We start from the raw sequence: 16,198 nt of genomic DNA, 5'->3' as shown, positions 1-16,198 counted from the left end.
GTAAAAGTACTAAAATGTTTGAAAATAGGAGATCTAATATAATCATTAATTTCCGCAACTAGTAACTCTAGTTTTCAAATAATTGTAGTGGAGTAAAAGCACGACATTTGTCTCTGAGATGTAGCACAGTTGAAGTAGAAAATTGGAAAATACTCCAGCTAAAGTAGCTCAAAATTGTACTTAAGTACAGTACTTGGGTGAATGTACTTAGTTACTTTACACCACTGTGGTCAAGGCTGCATGCAATCTGAACTTGACAGACTTCAATTTAGGCATTTAGCAGGTAAAACACATGGTAACACATCAAATGTATAGAAATAGTCATCTAAGATCATGGGTAAACAAAGAACCCATCACCAGTCTAAACATTATAATAATAATATAAAACATAATAATACTTTGAAACTATATATAGGATCCCAGGTCAACAAATGAACCTGGCATCTGTCTAAATAACTTGCTATCTAAATAACATTTTAAATTAACCTTTGCATGAGCCTGCGAGGCCGTCAATGCTACGGCAAGTGAAAGGCAAGTGTTACGGGCTAAAGTGGAGTCTGAAGAGCTGAGCCTTCAGATTATGGTGGAAAGTTGGGAGTGAGTCTGCAGTTCTAACTGCAATGGGGAGTTCCTTCCACAGTTTAGAAGCCCTGCAGGAGGGAAAAGAGTCTGCTGTCCTGCATGTTTTAGGGAAGGTTCTGACAGCTTCCCTGTGTTAGCTGACGCTGCTGACAAATACAGGTCCATTTGGTGGGAAAAGCTAGATATTTCTACGTGTCATTAGTTCGACAAAGGGTTATGGTTAGGTTTTAGGGTTAGGTTTAGGCATAGTTTTACTGAGGATAGGGTTATGGTTTGGGTTAGGTTTTAGTGGTTAACATTCACCAAGGTTAGCATTCACCAGCGTCGCTGTACACTCACGAGTTACAGACCTGTAAGGGTTCCATTTGGAACGCCCTGCTCAAGGAACCCCTGAGGGTCCCTGGCCTGGACGTCACTTTTGACAACCCCCGGACTCGTCTAACTTAACGTCAGAGTGTCCTGTTCACTCTCTGCCCACAAGCATACTTGGAAATTTAAGTCCAGTTCGAGTTCACAGAGTTCCTAATCTCATGCCAGAAGAACATCCCCCTCCCCAGTCCCCACTCGTCCTCCTAAAACCAAAAACACTGAAAAAAGAAGTTCTTCACCTCAAGGAATATCACTCGGTCACCCGCTATCAACCACAGTCACGTAGCGGAGTCTGTACTCCGAGAGAGAGAGAGAGAGAGAGAGAGAGAGAGAGAGAGAGAGAGAGAGAGAGAGAGAGAGAGAGAGAGAGAGAGAGAGAGAGAATGCAACAACACATGGAGCCAAAAAAACTTGCAGTTCAACACCAGTGGTGGAAAGAAATACATTTATATTTTTTACTTGAGCAAAAGTATCAATACTGCAATATAGAAGTACTCTGTTATAGGGCACGGTCACGCCACACTTTTATTCTACCTATGAGGGTGGATTCTGACAATGCATTTCAATGGGAATTGAATTGCTTTTACACCACTGTTGGACTCAGGAAGTTTGACAGTCCCAAGTCGTCACACATGACGACGTGAGAGCTTTTCAGACTGAACAATGCTCTCAACAACCTCAAAGACAACTTTGAACAAACAAGAACCTCTCAATGACCCTCTCAGCCCACACTTTCAACATTGCCGATCATTCTCCCCAGTGATGGAAGAAGTAGCCTACTCACGTTTTATCTAAGTAAAAGTATCAATATTGCAACATAGACCTACCCTGTTACAAGTAGAAGTCCTGTATTCAAAATGTACTTCAGTAAAAATGTACAAAAGTATCTGCATCAAGATATACTTAAAAAGTACCAAACAGGAAAGTACTCATTGATTGTGCAGAATGTCCCATTTCACAAGTTCAAAATGTTTTGAAAACATCCGATCTACAAGCTCACAATGTGTCGCATCGCAACGCATTGCGAGCCAGTAGATCTGCCATTTACAAATGGCCCGAAATATACAGTAGGGCTGAAGTGGTTGGTGTGTTTTGTAATAACAATCAAAATCTACAAAGTAACTATAGTTATTACATTTTTCATATGATTGTATTGGAGTGTAGTGGGGTATATAAGTAAGTGGAAATTGTCCTTTTAAGTACAGTATTTGAGTGCGTGCACTTAGTTACTTTACACACCACTGCCTCAAAGGCAACTTGAACAAACAAGAAACTTTCAATGACCCTCTCAGCACAGACTTTCAACTTTGCCGATCAGTCTCTCTCACAATGTCACACAATGTGCACGCACGCACGCGCACACACACACACACACACACACACACACACACACACACACACACACACACACACACACACACACACACACACACACACACACACACACACACACACACACACACACACACACACACACACACACACACACACACACACACACAGAAAACAAGCCCCTGTGTGTACACACAGAAAACAAGCCCCTGTGTGTGTACTGCCTTGCCTTGAAGTGTGTATCCGTGATGACATGCTGCGATAGTCACTGTGTTGTTTGTGTATGTAAGGCTATATTTTGCCTGTGTTTATTATCAACGGGTTGGATCCAGGGTGTTTGTGAGGCAGCCATCATCGGCAGTGGCACGCAGGCAGTGGGCACCATGCTCTCTGCATTGCTCCGTGCCCATCAGAGCATGTAAAAAGGAGCTCTCGCTCTGTTACGACCTGCCTGCAGGTTGCCATGTCCACTTATTATAAGCGACGTTGGGCTTGTTTTTCTGTTAAGTTGCTTGTTGTTGCTTGGTACGTGCGGGTTGCAGGTTTTTGGCAGTGGTGGAAAAAGTAATCACATTTCTTACTTAAATAAAAGTATCAATACTGCAATATAGAAATACTCTGTTACAAGTAAACGTCCGGTATTCAAAATGTACTTTAATAAAAGTACAAAAGTATTGGTATCAAAGTGTACTTTAAGTACCAAAAGTAAAAGTATTCATTATGCAGAATGTCCCATTTCAAGTTTTCAAACATCAAATCTTTAGAAAATAGCAGATCTACAAGCTCACAATGCGTTGCGATCATGCGATGCGCTATTTTCAAATGGCCGAAATGTATATAGGGCTGAAGTTGTTAATGTATGTTTTGTAATAATAATCAAGATCTACTAAGTACTAAAGTTTTCAAATAATTGTAGTGGAGTAAAAGTACAATATTTGGACCCGAGTTGTAGTAGAGTAGAATTAAAAGTATTGGAAATTGGAATTACTCAAGTAAAGTACAAATAACACAAAAGTGTACTTAAGTACAGTACGTAAGTTACTTTACACCACTGGTTTTTGGGGGCTTGTATAAAGTGTGGTTGCTTATTTGGGCTTACTTCCCAATATTGCTTAAACCAGGGATTCTCACAAATGTTCATGCCAGGGATGAACATCTTTGCTCCAATCACGCAGCAAACTCAGCACACACACACTGGACAGTGGTCTGCCATCATAATGAGTCCCAATGTGGCCCCAAGGGGCCAAAGGCCCACCATTTCTCCAATGCTCACCAAACTAGGCACAAACGCTGTTCAGCGGTCTCTTCCGTAACAACTGTCACACCAACAAACATAATGATACACTAGAGCAATGTTTATCCTAATGATTTATTCTTCTTCTTGGTTCACTCTATAGCACCATTTCTCAATGGTCCAGGGACCGCCAGGGGTCCAAAAAGCTGACCGTCTTTTAAAGGCATATAATAACTTTGCCCTGCGTTTACATGACAAAACAATAATGTCCCTTTATACCAGCAGTTATTATTATCGTCCACTGCAGTGTGGTGGTGTTTAATACCTGCAGAAACACTCTGCACTATCAATGAATTTCTGTGTTTTCACAGTTTTGGTAGACCACAGACATCCCTGCAGTATCTTGTGACTGGCCGAAACGGTTCCTTTTGCACGCCAGTCAGAGTGCAAAAGTTTCATTGTTTTTTCTTTTCTTTTTTTTTTACACTGTGAAATATACAGTACACAGTTAGCTTTCACATCATATAATTGCTCAGGTGGATCTTAACCTTGTCAGCAGTATACTTAACATTATGCAGAGAAGCTAGATGGAAAGGAGATTCAAGGATTAAAAGACCACCACACTACTGCAGAGGCTGTCACTGTCACTGTTCTGTCCATTTATGTGCTTCTACAGCAGTGGCAGAAGGTTTACAGTATGTTAAAACTTTCCAAACATTTTAGATGTTTGGAAATATCCAACACAGGGACCTGCAGAGAATGTTAGAGAGGCAGGAGTCGTGAGCTTGGAGGTCGGCTATTTTCACTATAGCATTCATGGTCTGAAGAGGGCACTTTTTTACAGCCTGATAAAGGGCAGGGGCTCAAGCAACCTTTGATGTCTATGTGTGCACGTGCCTGATCCAACACATACATGAATTAAGCGGTTAAAATGATTACGACACTATATTGACTACTTTTGCTGTGGACCCCCGGGGACCCCCTGGAACCCCCACCCCACACACACACACACACACACACACACACACACACACACACACACACACACACTTTGAGGACCACTGTTCCACAGAGCAGCCAGAAGCATGAAGCTACTACTACCCTGGCTAGTTTTCTTATTTATTTTCATTTTACAAGACTTGAAGAAAGCTCAAAAATACACATCTGAGTGAGAAGGCTGTCATTGCTTCTCCTTACAGCCTGTCTGATCACAGGCCTGCCGGAGTGGCCAGAACAGCACACAGAGCCACCACACATCATTAAACAGGCTCTTTAATTAGCTGTTTGGGGGGAAAATAGAGGCTTCTATAAATGCACCACTTTTTATATATACGAGGCTAAAGCAGTTTAACAAACAGGCTGTCTGTTGTAGTAGCCCACGCTTTGACAACACAACAACACAACACAGCAGCCCTCTGGTTAACAACTTGCAACATATCTGCACTTGTTTTGCAACCAGAGAAAGAGAGAGAGAGAGAGAGAGAGAGAGAGAGAGAGAGAGAGAGAGAGAGCAGAACAAGAAGTGCATCAAAGTGACAACATGGTTTTTCGTTGCAATTTCCCCCCACTGAGAAACGAGCTGGCTGCCTATCTGCGTGTGTGCGTGTGTGTGTGTGTGTGTGTGTGTGTGCGTGCGTGTGGCAGCGTGCAGGATTCATTCAGTAGCACAGAGGATTCTTTTTGGACATGCGATATGTAATCAATCAATCTCACTTCATCATAGAAGTAACGGGAGTGATAGACTACAAAATAGACCATAGAGAGAGAGAGAGAGGTTGAGACAGCTAGAGGAGAGATAGAGAGATGAGACACGGAGAGAGTGAGAGAGAATGAGTCTCATTCTATCTTCTTCCTGTCTCATTATGAGACGCTACAATGTAACAACGCTAGAAGACACATCAGAAGCTCACAGTCAGAGAATCAAAAAGCGTCGCGAACACGTTATCCTCGCGACCATAACAACACCACCACACAGCCAGTAGAACCAAACCTCAGAATACAACGTCTCAGATAAATCACTGACTCAACGCCGGGTAGTAACAAAACAAAACACAACCAACCTGGTCAAGCGCGCAGGCAGCAGCCAGACTTCTTGTTCGCGCAGAGAAAGCGCTGATGTTGTGACTTGGTTTGTGTGTGCGCGTGCGCGCGCGTGTGTGTGTGTTCCCTTTCTCGACTCTCCTCTCGTCTCTCTCTGTGTGTGCGTGTGAGTGTCTCTCTCTCTCTCCGCTCCTCTCTCGTACAGATAGTGCTGATGTTTTCACTTCCTAGCTGTTTTCTTTCGCCGTCTGCTGGCTGTCTCCTGCCCCTGCCTGCCAGGGTTGAAGGGCTCTGGGCTTGGCTGAGACTCCTCTGTCTGTCTGTCTGTCTGTCTGTCTGTCTGTCTGTCTGTCTGTCTGTAGGTGGCAGACTGGTGGTGATGCATCTAACGGGACCGTTGGGTGGGGAGCCCCACTGACCCAGAACGTTGATGATGGCCACTTATTATTTATTAGCTTACAAACAAAAATCATGTACTAGTGGTTCTCAAACTTTGTGCGTGTCACGGGCAATATTAGCCCTAGAATATCTGAGAACCATCTTACATAGCATTATACTCTGCTACAGTAGTAAGTATGCATACTCCAATTACTGGAATGTATGTATTTCTTTGTGGAGTTTGCATGTTCTCCCCGTGTCCCCTAGGGTATGCACAAGGCACCCTCACAAAAAACATGCAGTAAAACTCTATAATGCCTCCCCCTGGCCAACTGGTCAGGCTCGCAGCGAGCCTGTATAAATAGATAGAGTGGTTAAAATGATTGTGACGCTAGATTAACTACTTTTGCTGGGGACCCCCCTGGAACCCCCCAAGTCCCCCTGGGGGACCCCACCTTGAGAACACTGAATTACTAGACAACAAATGTAATGGGACTAAAACAAACTAAATCTTGTAGGCTATAACTTTCCTCTTCTACCCCCGGATTTGAGCCAGGTTTCCTGCTCAAGTGCTTGCTGAGATTCTTACCATTGAGCTAATAGAGCCAGCCTGCTTGCTCAGGGAGGGGATAAGTTGAATCTTGGCCTTCGGGTCAAATGTCCCAATAGAGCAGGGAGACAAAATACAACCACCCCAATAGTATAAGTTATATTGTTGTAACACACATCAGATAGTATAAGTTATATACTGTATTAACTACTCTACCTAAGATTGTATGAGTTATATTGTATTAACATACTAAACCATACAGATAGGGCAAAAAATAAAATATATTCAGATTTTGTTCCATGGAAACAAAATATAATATAAAAACTCACATCAATGATTGATTCTTTTCCCTTCCATGTCATTATATTTTTTAAGTTTATGTATTCTAATATTATTCTTTTTCCCCAGGCGGCCAGCACGCAAGAAATAATTTAAGCTTAACGTTTTACTGGAACTGTATGCTGTCTGATGGAATGTTTATACTAATATCTATCGTGATGGAAGATGTCCTGGAGGTATGCTGCTAGTTTAGTCTGGTATACACTCACTTCAATTCTAGCACGACAGACTCACTCCCTAGCTTCCGCCGTGGCCTGAAGACTCACCTCTTCAGACTACACCAAAGCAAAGCCCATAGCACTTACCGTAGCACTCGCCTACGCTCAATGACCATACATGAACATTTTTACTGATTAGGTGATTGGTCTACCTAGGTTATTTTTTCTAGATATTATGCATTTGATGTATTGATGTTGACGTAATGATATATTAGGCCTACTTTGCTTATTGTATTGATGTATTACCTTGCTTATTGTAAGTTGCTATTGGACAACTAAAACAGACACCAGTGGTGTAAAGTCACTAAGTATATTTACTCAAGATAATGTGCTTGAGTACAATTTTTAGGTACTTTCTCTTTACTGGAGTATCTCCAATGTTCAGTAGTTTTACTTCTAAACTCCACTACTCCACTCACATATTGAGCTTGTAGATCTGCTGTTTTCAAATGATGTTTATACATTTCAAAACTTGAAATGGGACATTCTGCATACTGAGTACTTTCTAGTTTGGGTAATTTAAGTTCTTTTTGATTGGCAATACTTTTGTATTCAAGTCAATTTTGAATTCCAGACACTTGTAACAGAGTATTTCACAGCAGTATTGATACTTTTACAGAAGTAAAAAAATGTAGTACCCTTTCCACCACTGCTTAAATTCTACCATATTTGTATTGAACAACTAAAAGAGAAAAACACACACATTATGGAATAACCCTGGTGCTCTCTGTGATTGTGCACTGCACAACATGGCTTCAGAGGGAGACTGTAACAATAGTGTTAATAATTCATAGACATTGATCTTTTCATATGCAGCTAGATGATGCTACACACACTGTCCAACTGAGTGGGGGAGGCTACGTGGGGGCTGTGGGCTGTGGCGCAGTGTTGATTTCGTAGAATATAACCATGACGGAAAATGTCCGTCGACTACCTTTTTTCACTGACGAAAACGAAATAAAAACTGTATAAAAACTAATCTATGATGACTAAAACTGAAACTAACTATATTGACCGTTTTGTCAACAAATAAAACATACCGGTAGACATAAAATGTTAAGGTGGGACTAGTGGAGAAGAAATGTGTAGAACTGAAAGACAAGTCATTTTATGTTTGGTTGTGCTCCGGTGTTGCACTCTGAAAATAGCAGATCTACAAGCTCACAACGTGACGTCGGCTATTTTCAGCATACAACCAAGTATAAAATCCGCCATTACGGCACTTTCTTTTGTCGACAAGATCAACTGTGCATTCAGCCGACTAAAATCTACTAAAAACCTATGATATTTGGTCGACTAAAACTAGACTAAAACTTTTCAGATTACTAAAATATATGACATGAAAACTAAAATCATAGTCAAAAGACCATGACTAGAAATAAATGAAAATTTGCTGTTAAAATCAACTCTGCTGTGGTGGCCCCCCAAAGATGGCATAAGCCTATTGTCTCTGTCGAGTGGAAAACCTCCTTTTACTTTTCAGGATTCAAATTCGAAAACAGCAAAAGTAGCAGATCTACACACTCTGGGTAATTAATCACACCTGTCCAATTGTGTGCCCCATAAATATGATTATATGCTCCCCAAAGGAAGTTTTCATTTGTTCAGTCCAGCAATCATTTTGTGCCCCGTCCGTCGCTGACAGAGAATGTTGTCTGTGTGGAAAAGTGGAGATATTTCCTTTGGGACACACTTTGGGACACATAGTAGCATTTTTTCCACATATCACAGCCATTCTAGGGCTACTACTTTTGATGATTTTGTGTGATGATGTAGTATGATCAAGTACAGTAGGGCATTCATCTACGGGGGAGAAAATACAAAGTGAGCGGTGTTCGAATGGTATATCAAATATGACACACTTGCATATCTCCTTGTATGGGCCTTTATGTCCATGAGATCAGCTGAGGTGATGTCTGTCTCTGCGTACTTTCTATGACGTTAGTCTCGTACTACGGACATAGGGACATACATACACACAAAGCCAGACGTAGGAGCGGTTAGCACCGCTCAAAAACAGATAAGAGTCTGTCCGAGTGCAACAATATCACACTTTAAAGCCCATTTTGGAAGAACACAGTGGACACAAAACTATGCCAGTCTGGATTTAATGGCTACTACTACTACTGGTGATATCACCAGAGAGAGAGAGAGAGAGAGAGAGAGAGAGAGAGAGAGAGAGAGAGAGAGAGGCAGGGAGGGAGGGAGAGGCAGAGGTCCCGACAGAGACGATTTGGACATGCTGCATTTGTGGCACTTATACTGCCCACCACCCAGGGCCCACTGCCTTCAAATCTAGATATCCAGGCTGCTATGCGGCCTTCAGATCTAGCTTAAAGTGGTCTCTCCATAATATATGGGCATGTTGCGTTTGTGATGCCCCCTTCTATGGACAAGTTCCAGTCCACCATCTTCAAATGTAGTTTAAAGTGGTCTCCTTAGGCCTACAGTATATGTGCACTTGACAGGGGCTCTATTACGCGAGTTTGACTCCATATATGTGCATTTGACAGGGGGCCCCCCCTCCCTGGGGCTACACTTGTGTATGATGATTGATACATTGGTAGGAGGGAGTATAAATGAGGCAGAGATACCAGTGCATGTGGTTCAGTCAGTCAGTCAGTCAGTCAGTCAGTCAGTCATCCTTACACTCCGCTCAACCTCATGGCTACAGCAGTAGCATCAGGAGGATTAGCACAGTGGGGCCATGTGCTCTCCTCTCCTGTTTACCCTCATACATAATCTGGAGTAATGGAAGCCTCACACACAGCAGGGCAGGCACCACACACACGCACGCACGCACGCACGCACGCACACACACACACACACACACACACACACACACACGCGCACGCACGCACTGTTTATCTCTCTCTCCCTCTATAACACAGATAGAGGGTAGAGATATGGATAGTGTTTCAGCTGTGCCTCCCTCTCTCTCTCTCTCTCTTTATGGATCCAGATATTATTCAAGATGAGTGGTTTATTTGTGGAAAAAGCCAGTGATGACATTAACATATCAGTAGAATGGATGGGTGGATTTGGATTTACACACACCAAACAAAAAGTACAAAGATATGTGATGACAACATGGTGTCCCCGTTAACCACTTGATATGGTTTGAGTGGAGTCCCTCATGGCTCTATACTAGTGTGTTTTCTGTTTTCTGTTATTGTGGTGGAAAGCTTTCGCTGAAAATAGCCGATCGACAAGCTCACATACAACATGCCGCACCGCTCGATGTTTCCTGCGAAAGCTTTCCCCACAGTATGGATGCCTGGGTTTTAAGTGGATAAGAGAAGGGATTTCTTTTTGTACAAGAACAGACAGACAGACAGACAGACAGACAGACAGACAGACAGACAGACAGACAGACAGAATAGAATAGAATAGAATAGAATAGAATAGAATAGAATAGAATGCAACATAGAATTCTGTTGAGTATTTTGATAGTTAGTCATCAGTGACTGAAATTAAACTCCATGCTGGTTAAAGACCAGTCTGTTAACAGATATACTCTGTTTGAAGGTGACCTTGGCCAGTCTATAATCTGGGACACATGATTTCCAATTGCCTCGGTGTGTTTTTTAACCTACATCAAACATGACAGAACCTTGGAGTTCAGCCTATAAACCCTAATTTATGCTTTGGGGAAGAAAAACAAAAATAAAATCTTTTGCTGAAAGATAAATTAGACTTAATTAGTCTCCTCTGACACTGAGGGGAGTTATTTGAAGTGGTGTGGCTGCTATGTTGCAGCCAGGGTGACCATTTTCAAAACCCCAAACTGGGAGCATAATCATTAACAACTAACACCCTAGGATCCGCATGCTGAGGAAAACCTCTTAGGAAAATAACAGATGCAAGCTTGTAGATCTGCTATTTTCTGCTAAAGTTTTCAGTTGTTTTCACTCAGTAATGTGGTGTGAAAATAGCCCTGAGGTACTCTGCTCAACAACGTATGGGGTGTCTAAATGCAGCAGTGAAATCTGCCGATCTGCCGATCTACAAGCTTTTTTTATCAGGATGGGGGACTTTCATTTTAGCACTTTGCACACCTATTGACTGCATCCTTCAGAAAAGAACTGAACAAGATACACATCTATTATGCAAGCACTCAAAACAAATTGGTGGTGAAACCTGCACAATTTGGTAGTGGATGTTGAAAACTGTGACATTTGAGTGTTTTAAGCTGCGTCTCACGTCCTATAACCCTATAATTAGATCCTATTTCCTAGTTCCTAAGCAAGGAAAACAAGGAAATAGGAAAGAAGTGTAGGAAATAGGATCTAATTTAAGGACTTCAGACGGAACTTTAGAGATATTTGTCGGGACTCAAGACACCCATCTTGAAACGGGGACGATCTCAGGCCAAACCATTCTGGTCAGTATCTGGGCTGACTGGACTACATCTCCCACCTGGCAGTGTATACTGTAGGCTATATCTGGGCTGACTGGACTACATCTCCCACCTGGCTCGGCTGGCAGGTCCCTCTGGATACTGGAGAAACTAAGGAGCATCTGGGCTCTGCTCTGCTTACCTGCCTTCATGTCCCTGACCTGGATGAAAACATAAGCATGGACAGCTCTGCAGAGACTCCCAAATGGGTGATGTTTTTTACATCATGACAATTCAAGGGGCAATGGGATTGGTATTTAAGATAGTCAAAAGTAGCAGATCTACAAGCTCAACACATGTAGCTTCGTGCCACGTAAGTAGTGCATTAATTGAATAGAAAACCCCAAATTTAGAATATGGAGATAAGAGGTTTCAGACCGACAGCAACAAAATCCTACTGAGTCCAGGTCTGTTCTCAAAGCCACTTGAGTGCATCTGATTTATCAGAGCTTTTAAAGGACAGGCCTTTAAACCAAGGACATCCAAACAAAGAGAACTTAATCCTCCTTCACTTAAGTCAACAAAGAAGTAGCTGGAATGGATTTAAGGCGAGTCTTCATTCATGCATCTGCATTCAATAAGAAAAAAAGACCTCGTCCCAACTGTGTGCGCGACATCGGTAAAGGTTAGGTGGATCTAGCAGCTTCGTGCACAAAATAGAAGTTCAAACACCAGTAAGACTCCCTAAATTGGGAGATAAGCGACTGTCAGGTCGCAGGGGAAATCTCGCTCTTTCGAACGACCGTAATTTCGACAAAGGAGCGTCAGGAGGGTTAGCGACTCACCCCACGGAGGTTAGGGTTAGGGTAAGAGTTAGAGTTGGGTGTCGAACAGATGACACGTAGTAACAGCGAAACACTCCCCAGGTCGCATACACAAACTTTAGAAGGCAATGGTAGCCAATCAGGAGGGAATATGGGAAATGGGACAGATCCATGTTGATGACATGACTTTAGAGATACTGTGTACCGCTTTGCGTGATTTTAGGCCAAAATCTGTAGGAGCAGTGTCCAGAAATGTGTTTTGCAATAATCGGCCTCATGGTGGTGCTAGAAGAGGGCCATGTGAGAAATCAGCCATCCAAGGGGTGTGTGTGCAAAGTTTGGCATGGATAGGGGCAGCGGTTCCGGAGATACGAGTAGGCCGAAAGTGTGACGTGACGGACAGACTGACTGACTGACGGAGGGACAGCTGGTGGAGCTTTGCATAGTAACTTGCGACCTGACGGTCGCAATCCACTATTTTCCATATTTCTCTTCAATGTGATTAAAACTCCTATAAATTGGACCTGGGTTGGCTCTGTACTTGGGACACTTTTTCCCCACTCCTCTACATAAAATCTCTCACCAAAAATAGCCGATCTCCAAGCTTGTGTGTCGGCTATTATTGGATAACCTTCCACCCCCAGAGTATGGATGCAGCTTTGAGCAGTTCCACATTGCAGTGGTTATAGAGTTGATATGGTAATTGTGTTCAGCTGGTGGCGGTGCAGTTTGGTGGCATTTCAGTCTCTGCCTGGACACTAAATCTGACCTGCTTCTCTGTCCACACAAGACATAGTGTTTCAATAAGGACACCACTCCTCTGGCCCTGTTCTCCCTCTGTGTGTGTGTGTGTGTGTGTGTGTGTGTGTGTGTGTGTGTGTCTCTCTCTAGTCTCTACGTGGCATTGGGTCACTTGGAATGAACAGACTCCCTCCCTGAGCCTCACATGAGAGATTCATGGTTCTGCTGAGAGAGTGAGTGAGAGGGAGAAGAGAGAGAGAGAGAGAGAGGGAGAGGGAGAGAGAGAGAGAGAGGGGGATAGAGAGAAGAGAGATGTGGAACAGGCCCTTTTCGGCACGGCGGATTTACAGTAGATCACTGCTGTCCAGCAGAAACCTCTTATCTCCATATTCTAACTTTTTTTTCCCGTGTACATTAACACCCCTATACTTGAGCACACCTACAGCGTCAACGGTAGCGGATCCACCGGCAGCTTGTAGATCTGCTCCTTTTGCTACTTTCGAATATGAATCCTGAAAAGTGACAGGTTTTTGGACATATGAGGTTTCCATCCGACAGAGACGATATCTCAAATCGTATCTTCAAGGCAGAGTGCCGGAGAGGAGGAGAAGATGGAGGGAGTCACCATGGAAATCGGGGAAGGAGAAAAAGGGAGGGAGGGAGAGAGATGGAAAGAGAGAGAGAGAGAGAGAGAGAGAGAGAGCATGAGAATCAAATGAAGCTCTCAGTCACCGCCGGGAACCTAAACTACAGTCGCTCATGGCTGTGGGATCAGACACTCACTCTATGTCTGTCTCTCTCACTCTCACTCACACTCTCTCACTCACACTCTCTCACTCTCTCACTCTCACACACACACACACACACACACACACACACACACACACACAGTAAAAACTAAAATGGTCAAAACATTAAAACACTCATTACGGTACTTTAAAAGTGCTTAGATTACTTTCCACCACACGTTCCTCCATCCCTTGAGCTATATTAGTCATAAATACTGGGACACGGATCTAAACGGGGGGAAGTTTATCTGGCTTTGTTCCCTGTGGGCCGGCTTTAATTGTGCTTGTATCACTGACTGGGTCATTAGGAAGAGGGAATGGTTCTCATTCCTCGCTTCCCCATGGGGGGAGGCACCTCCTTCTAAATGTCCCCCTTGCGCTCCCATGGGGAGGGCACCTCCTTCTAAACGTCCCGCTCATGAAAAGGGGAAAAGCTCCTTTGATGCAGGGTTGATGGGTGATTCTTGACAGCACTGTGATGACGTGGAGGTGGTGTGAAGTAGCTTCCATCTGAGGTCAGTCTTTATTGACTCATTGAGTCGGCTGAGCGAACGTTATGGTCTGTGAAAAGGGCTTTTTTTGGGAGGGAGGGAGAGGGGAGACTGTGTTGTTCAAGTCCACTGAGGGGCCTTTTCCACCGGCAAAGAACCGGTTCTGGTTCTTTCTCCCACCTATGGGATGAACCAGAGTTGAACTTTTCCACCGAGAACCGGAGTTGGTTCCGAACCGTAAAAGTTGGTTCCGAACCGTAAAAGTTGGTTCCGAACGGGAACCACAAAATCCTTGGTTCCTCTGGTTCAAGTTTGCAAGAACAAACCACGGTTCCAAGAAAGTTGAACCGGCACTGGTTCTGGAACCAGTTCTTTGCTGGTGGAAAAGGCCCCTTATTGTAAGCATGTTCGGGGTAGCTCTGTTGTTAGAGCGTTCGCCTTTTGGACCACAAGGTCATGAGTTTGATTCCAGGCACCGCCAACTCAGTAGTACGAGTAGCACAGCTTGGGATGTGGCAAGTCCTGGGTGCTGATGGCAAGTGTGGCGCTACACGCCTCAGCATTCCATCTCCCAGGGGTCTAGCAGTGCATTGTAAAAGACCCATTGACATAAGACCCTTAAGTAAACATCAAGCACGGAGTGGGATACCAAAAGAGGTTGGTGGGTTTGTCTGTCATCCATCGGGTTGAGCTCTGGTGTACGTTCACCGTTTACGTCAGGTTGTCCGGGGTAAAAACCAGGTTGCTTCCCTCTTGAGGATGAATAGATACAGTATATGGCCTCTTGGCCGCAATCACATTAAGAAACCTGTCAAGAAACATGACTATGACTTGCGCCAGCAGAGCGCGCAAGTAGGGTGATTCGTTCGGTCTGTAGCCGGCCCGGCTGACAGTACAAAGGCAGGGCCTTGAGCCAAAGAGGGAGCAGAGTTCTCGGTGACGTCACTACCGACCAACAAGTGTCGTCACATACCCACATACCCCACTTTCAGCCGGATACAGACAGCACCGATCGGCTACGAGTGCACAAGGTGCAATTGGCACTTCGACAGAGTGGAGTCTAGTTTAGGACTTGTGTGGAAAGACTGGAGTGAGTGGCGCCCTTGGCTCACTGGCAGCTCTGTGATCAAAATGAATGTGTTCATGGGCTCTGAGGAAGGAAGGTCACTGCTGCGCTTAATGTTGGTACTTTTCAATAGACTTGAGGAAATTCATCCCTCGGGGTGGTGTGTGTGTGTGTGTGTGGCAGGAGGGGGAATAGCAGTGCATTTAGAGTTTTAGACACAAAGTCAAAGCCAAGGCCAAACTGACACCTTTTTATTAATTTTTCCTTCCTTTTTTTTCTCCGTACTCTTTTACAGCCAACAGGAGTTGTTGGCTCAACTTTGGAGAGAGAGGGGATAAAATGACATCTTTATATCCTTCCCCGGCAACAGTACAGAGGAACACATTCAGCATGCCTTCTTGCTCTCGTCGGTGACTCCCCAGGGCCTCATTAACGAGCGAAATATACATATTCCAACCTCAAAAGATCATTCCTAAATATTTATGTGCTGTTCTAAGCATTCAAACATCCAGGCTTGTGTGTGAGAGTGTGTGTGTGGGAGGGAAGCGAGAGAGGGAACAAAACACATTTCTGAAATGAAATGCCTGATATTAACCCCCCTCCCCCTCCCAGAGTTACACACAACCCTACAATCAAAGTATTTAATAACGGCAATGGGCTGAAAACGGCGGAGACAATCTCTTAATGACACGTTTTGTACAGTTCCTAAAATCATACGGCAACATCACGATCCTGAAACAAGGAGCCACGTTGTTTAGTCTCTCGAGCCACAATCTTCGAATGCTACGTTGCTGTGGGGCAGAAACCTCTTATTTACATATTCTAACTTTTTCCTTCTTTTTCCCCCCGTAAATGAATGCCCTACTTCAGGCCAGGGGTCTTCAACGTTTTCAGGCCAAGGACCCCT

The sequence above is a fragment of the Nannobrachium achirus genome (genome assembly GCF_963921795.1).
Source record: "Nannobrachium achirus genome assembly, chromosome: 10".
Taxonomy (NCBI): Eukaryota; Metazoa; Chordata; class Actinopteri; order Myctophiformes; family Myctophidae; genus Nannobrachium; species Nannobrachium achirus.
This window is presented reverse-complemented; position numbering follows the sequence as displayed.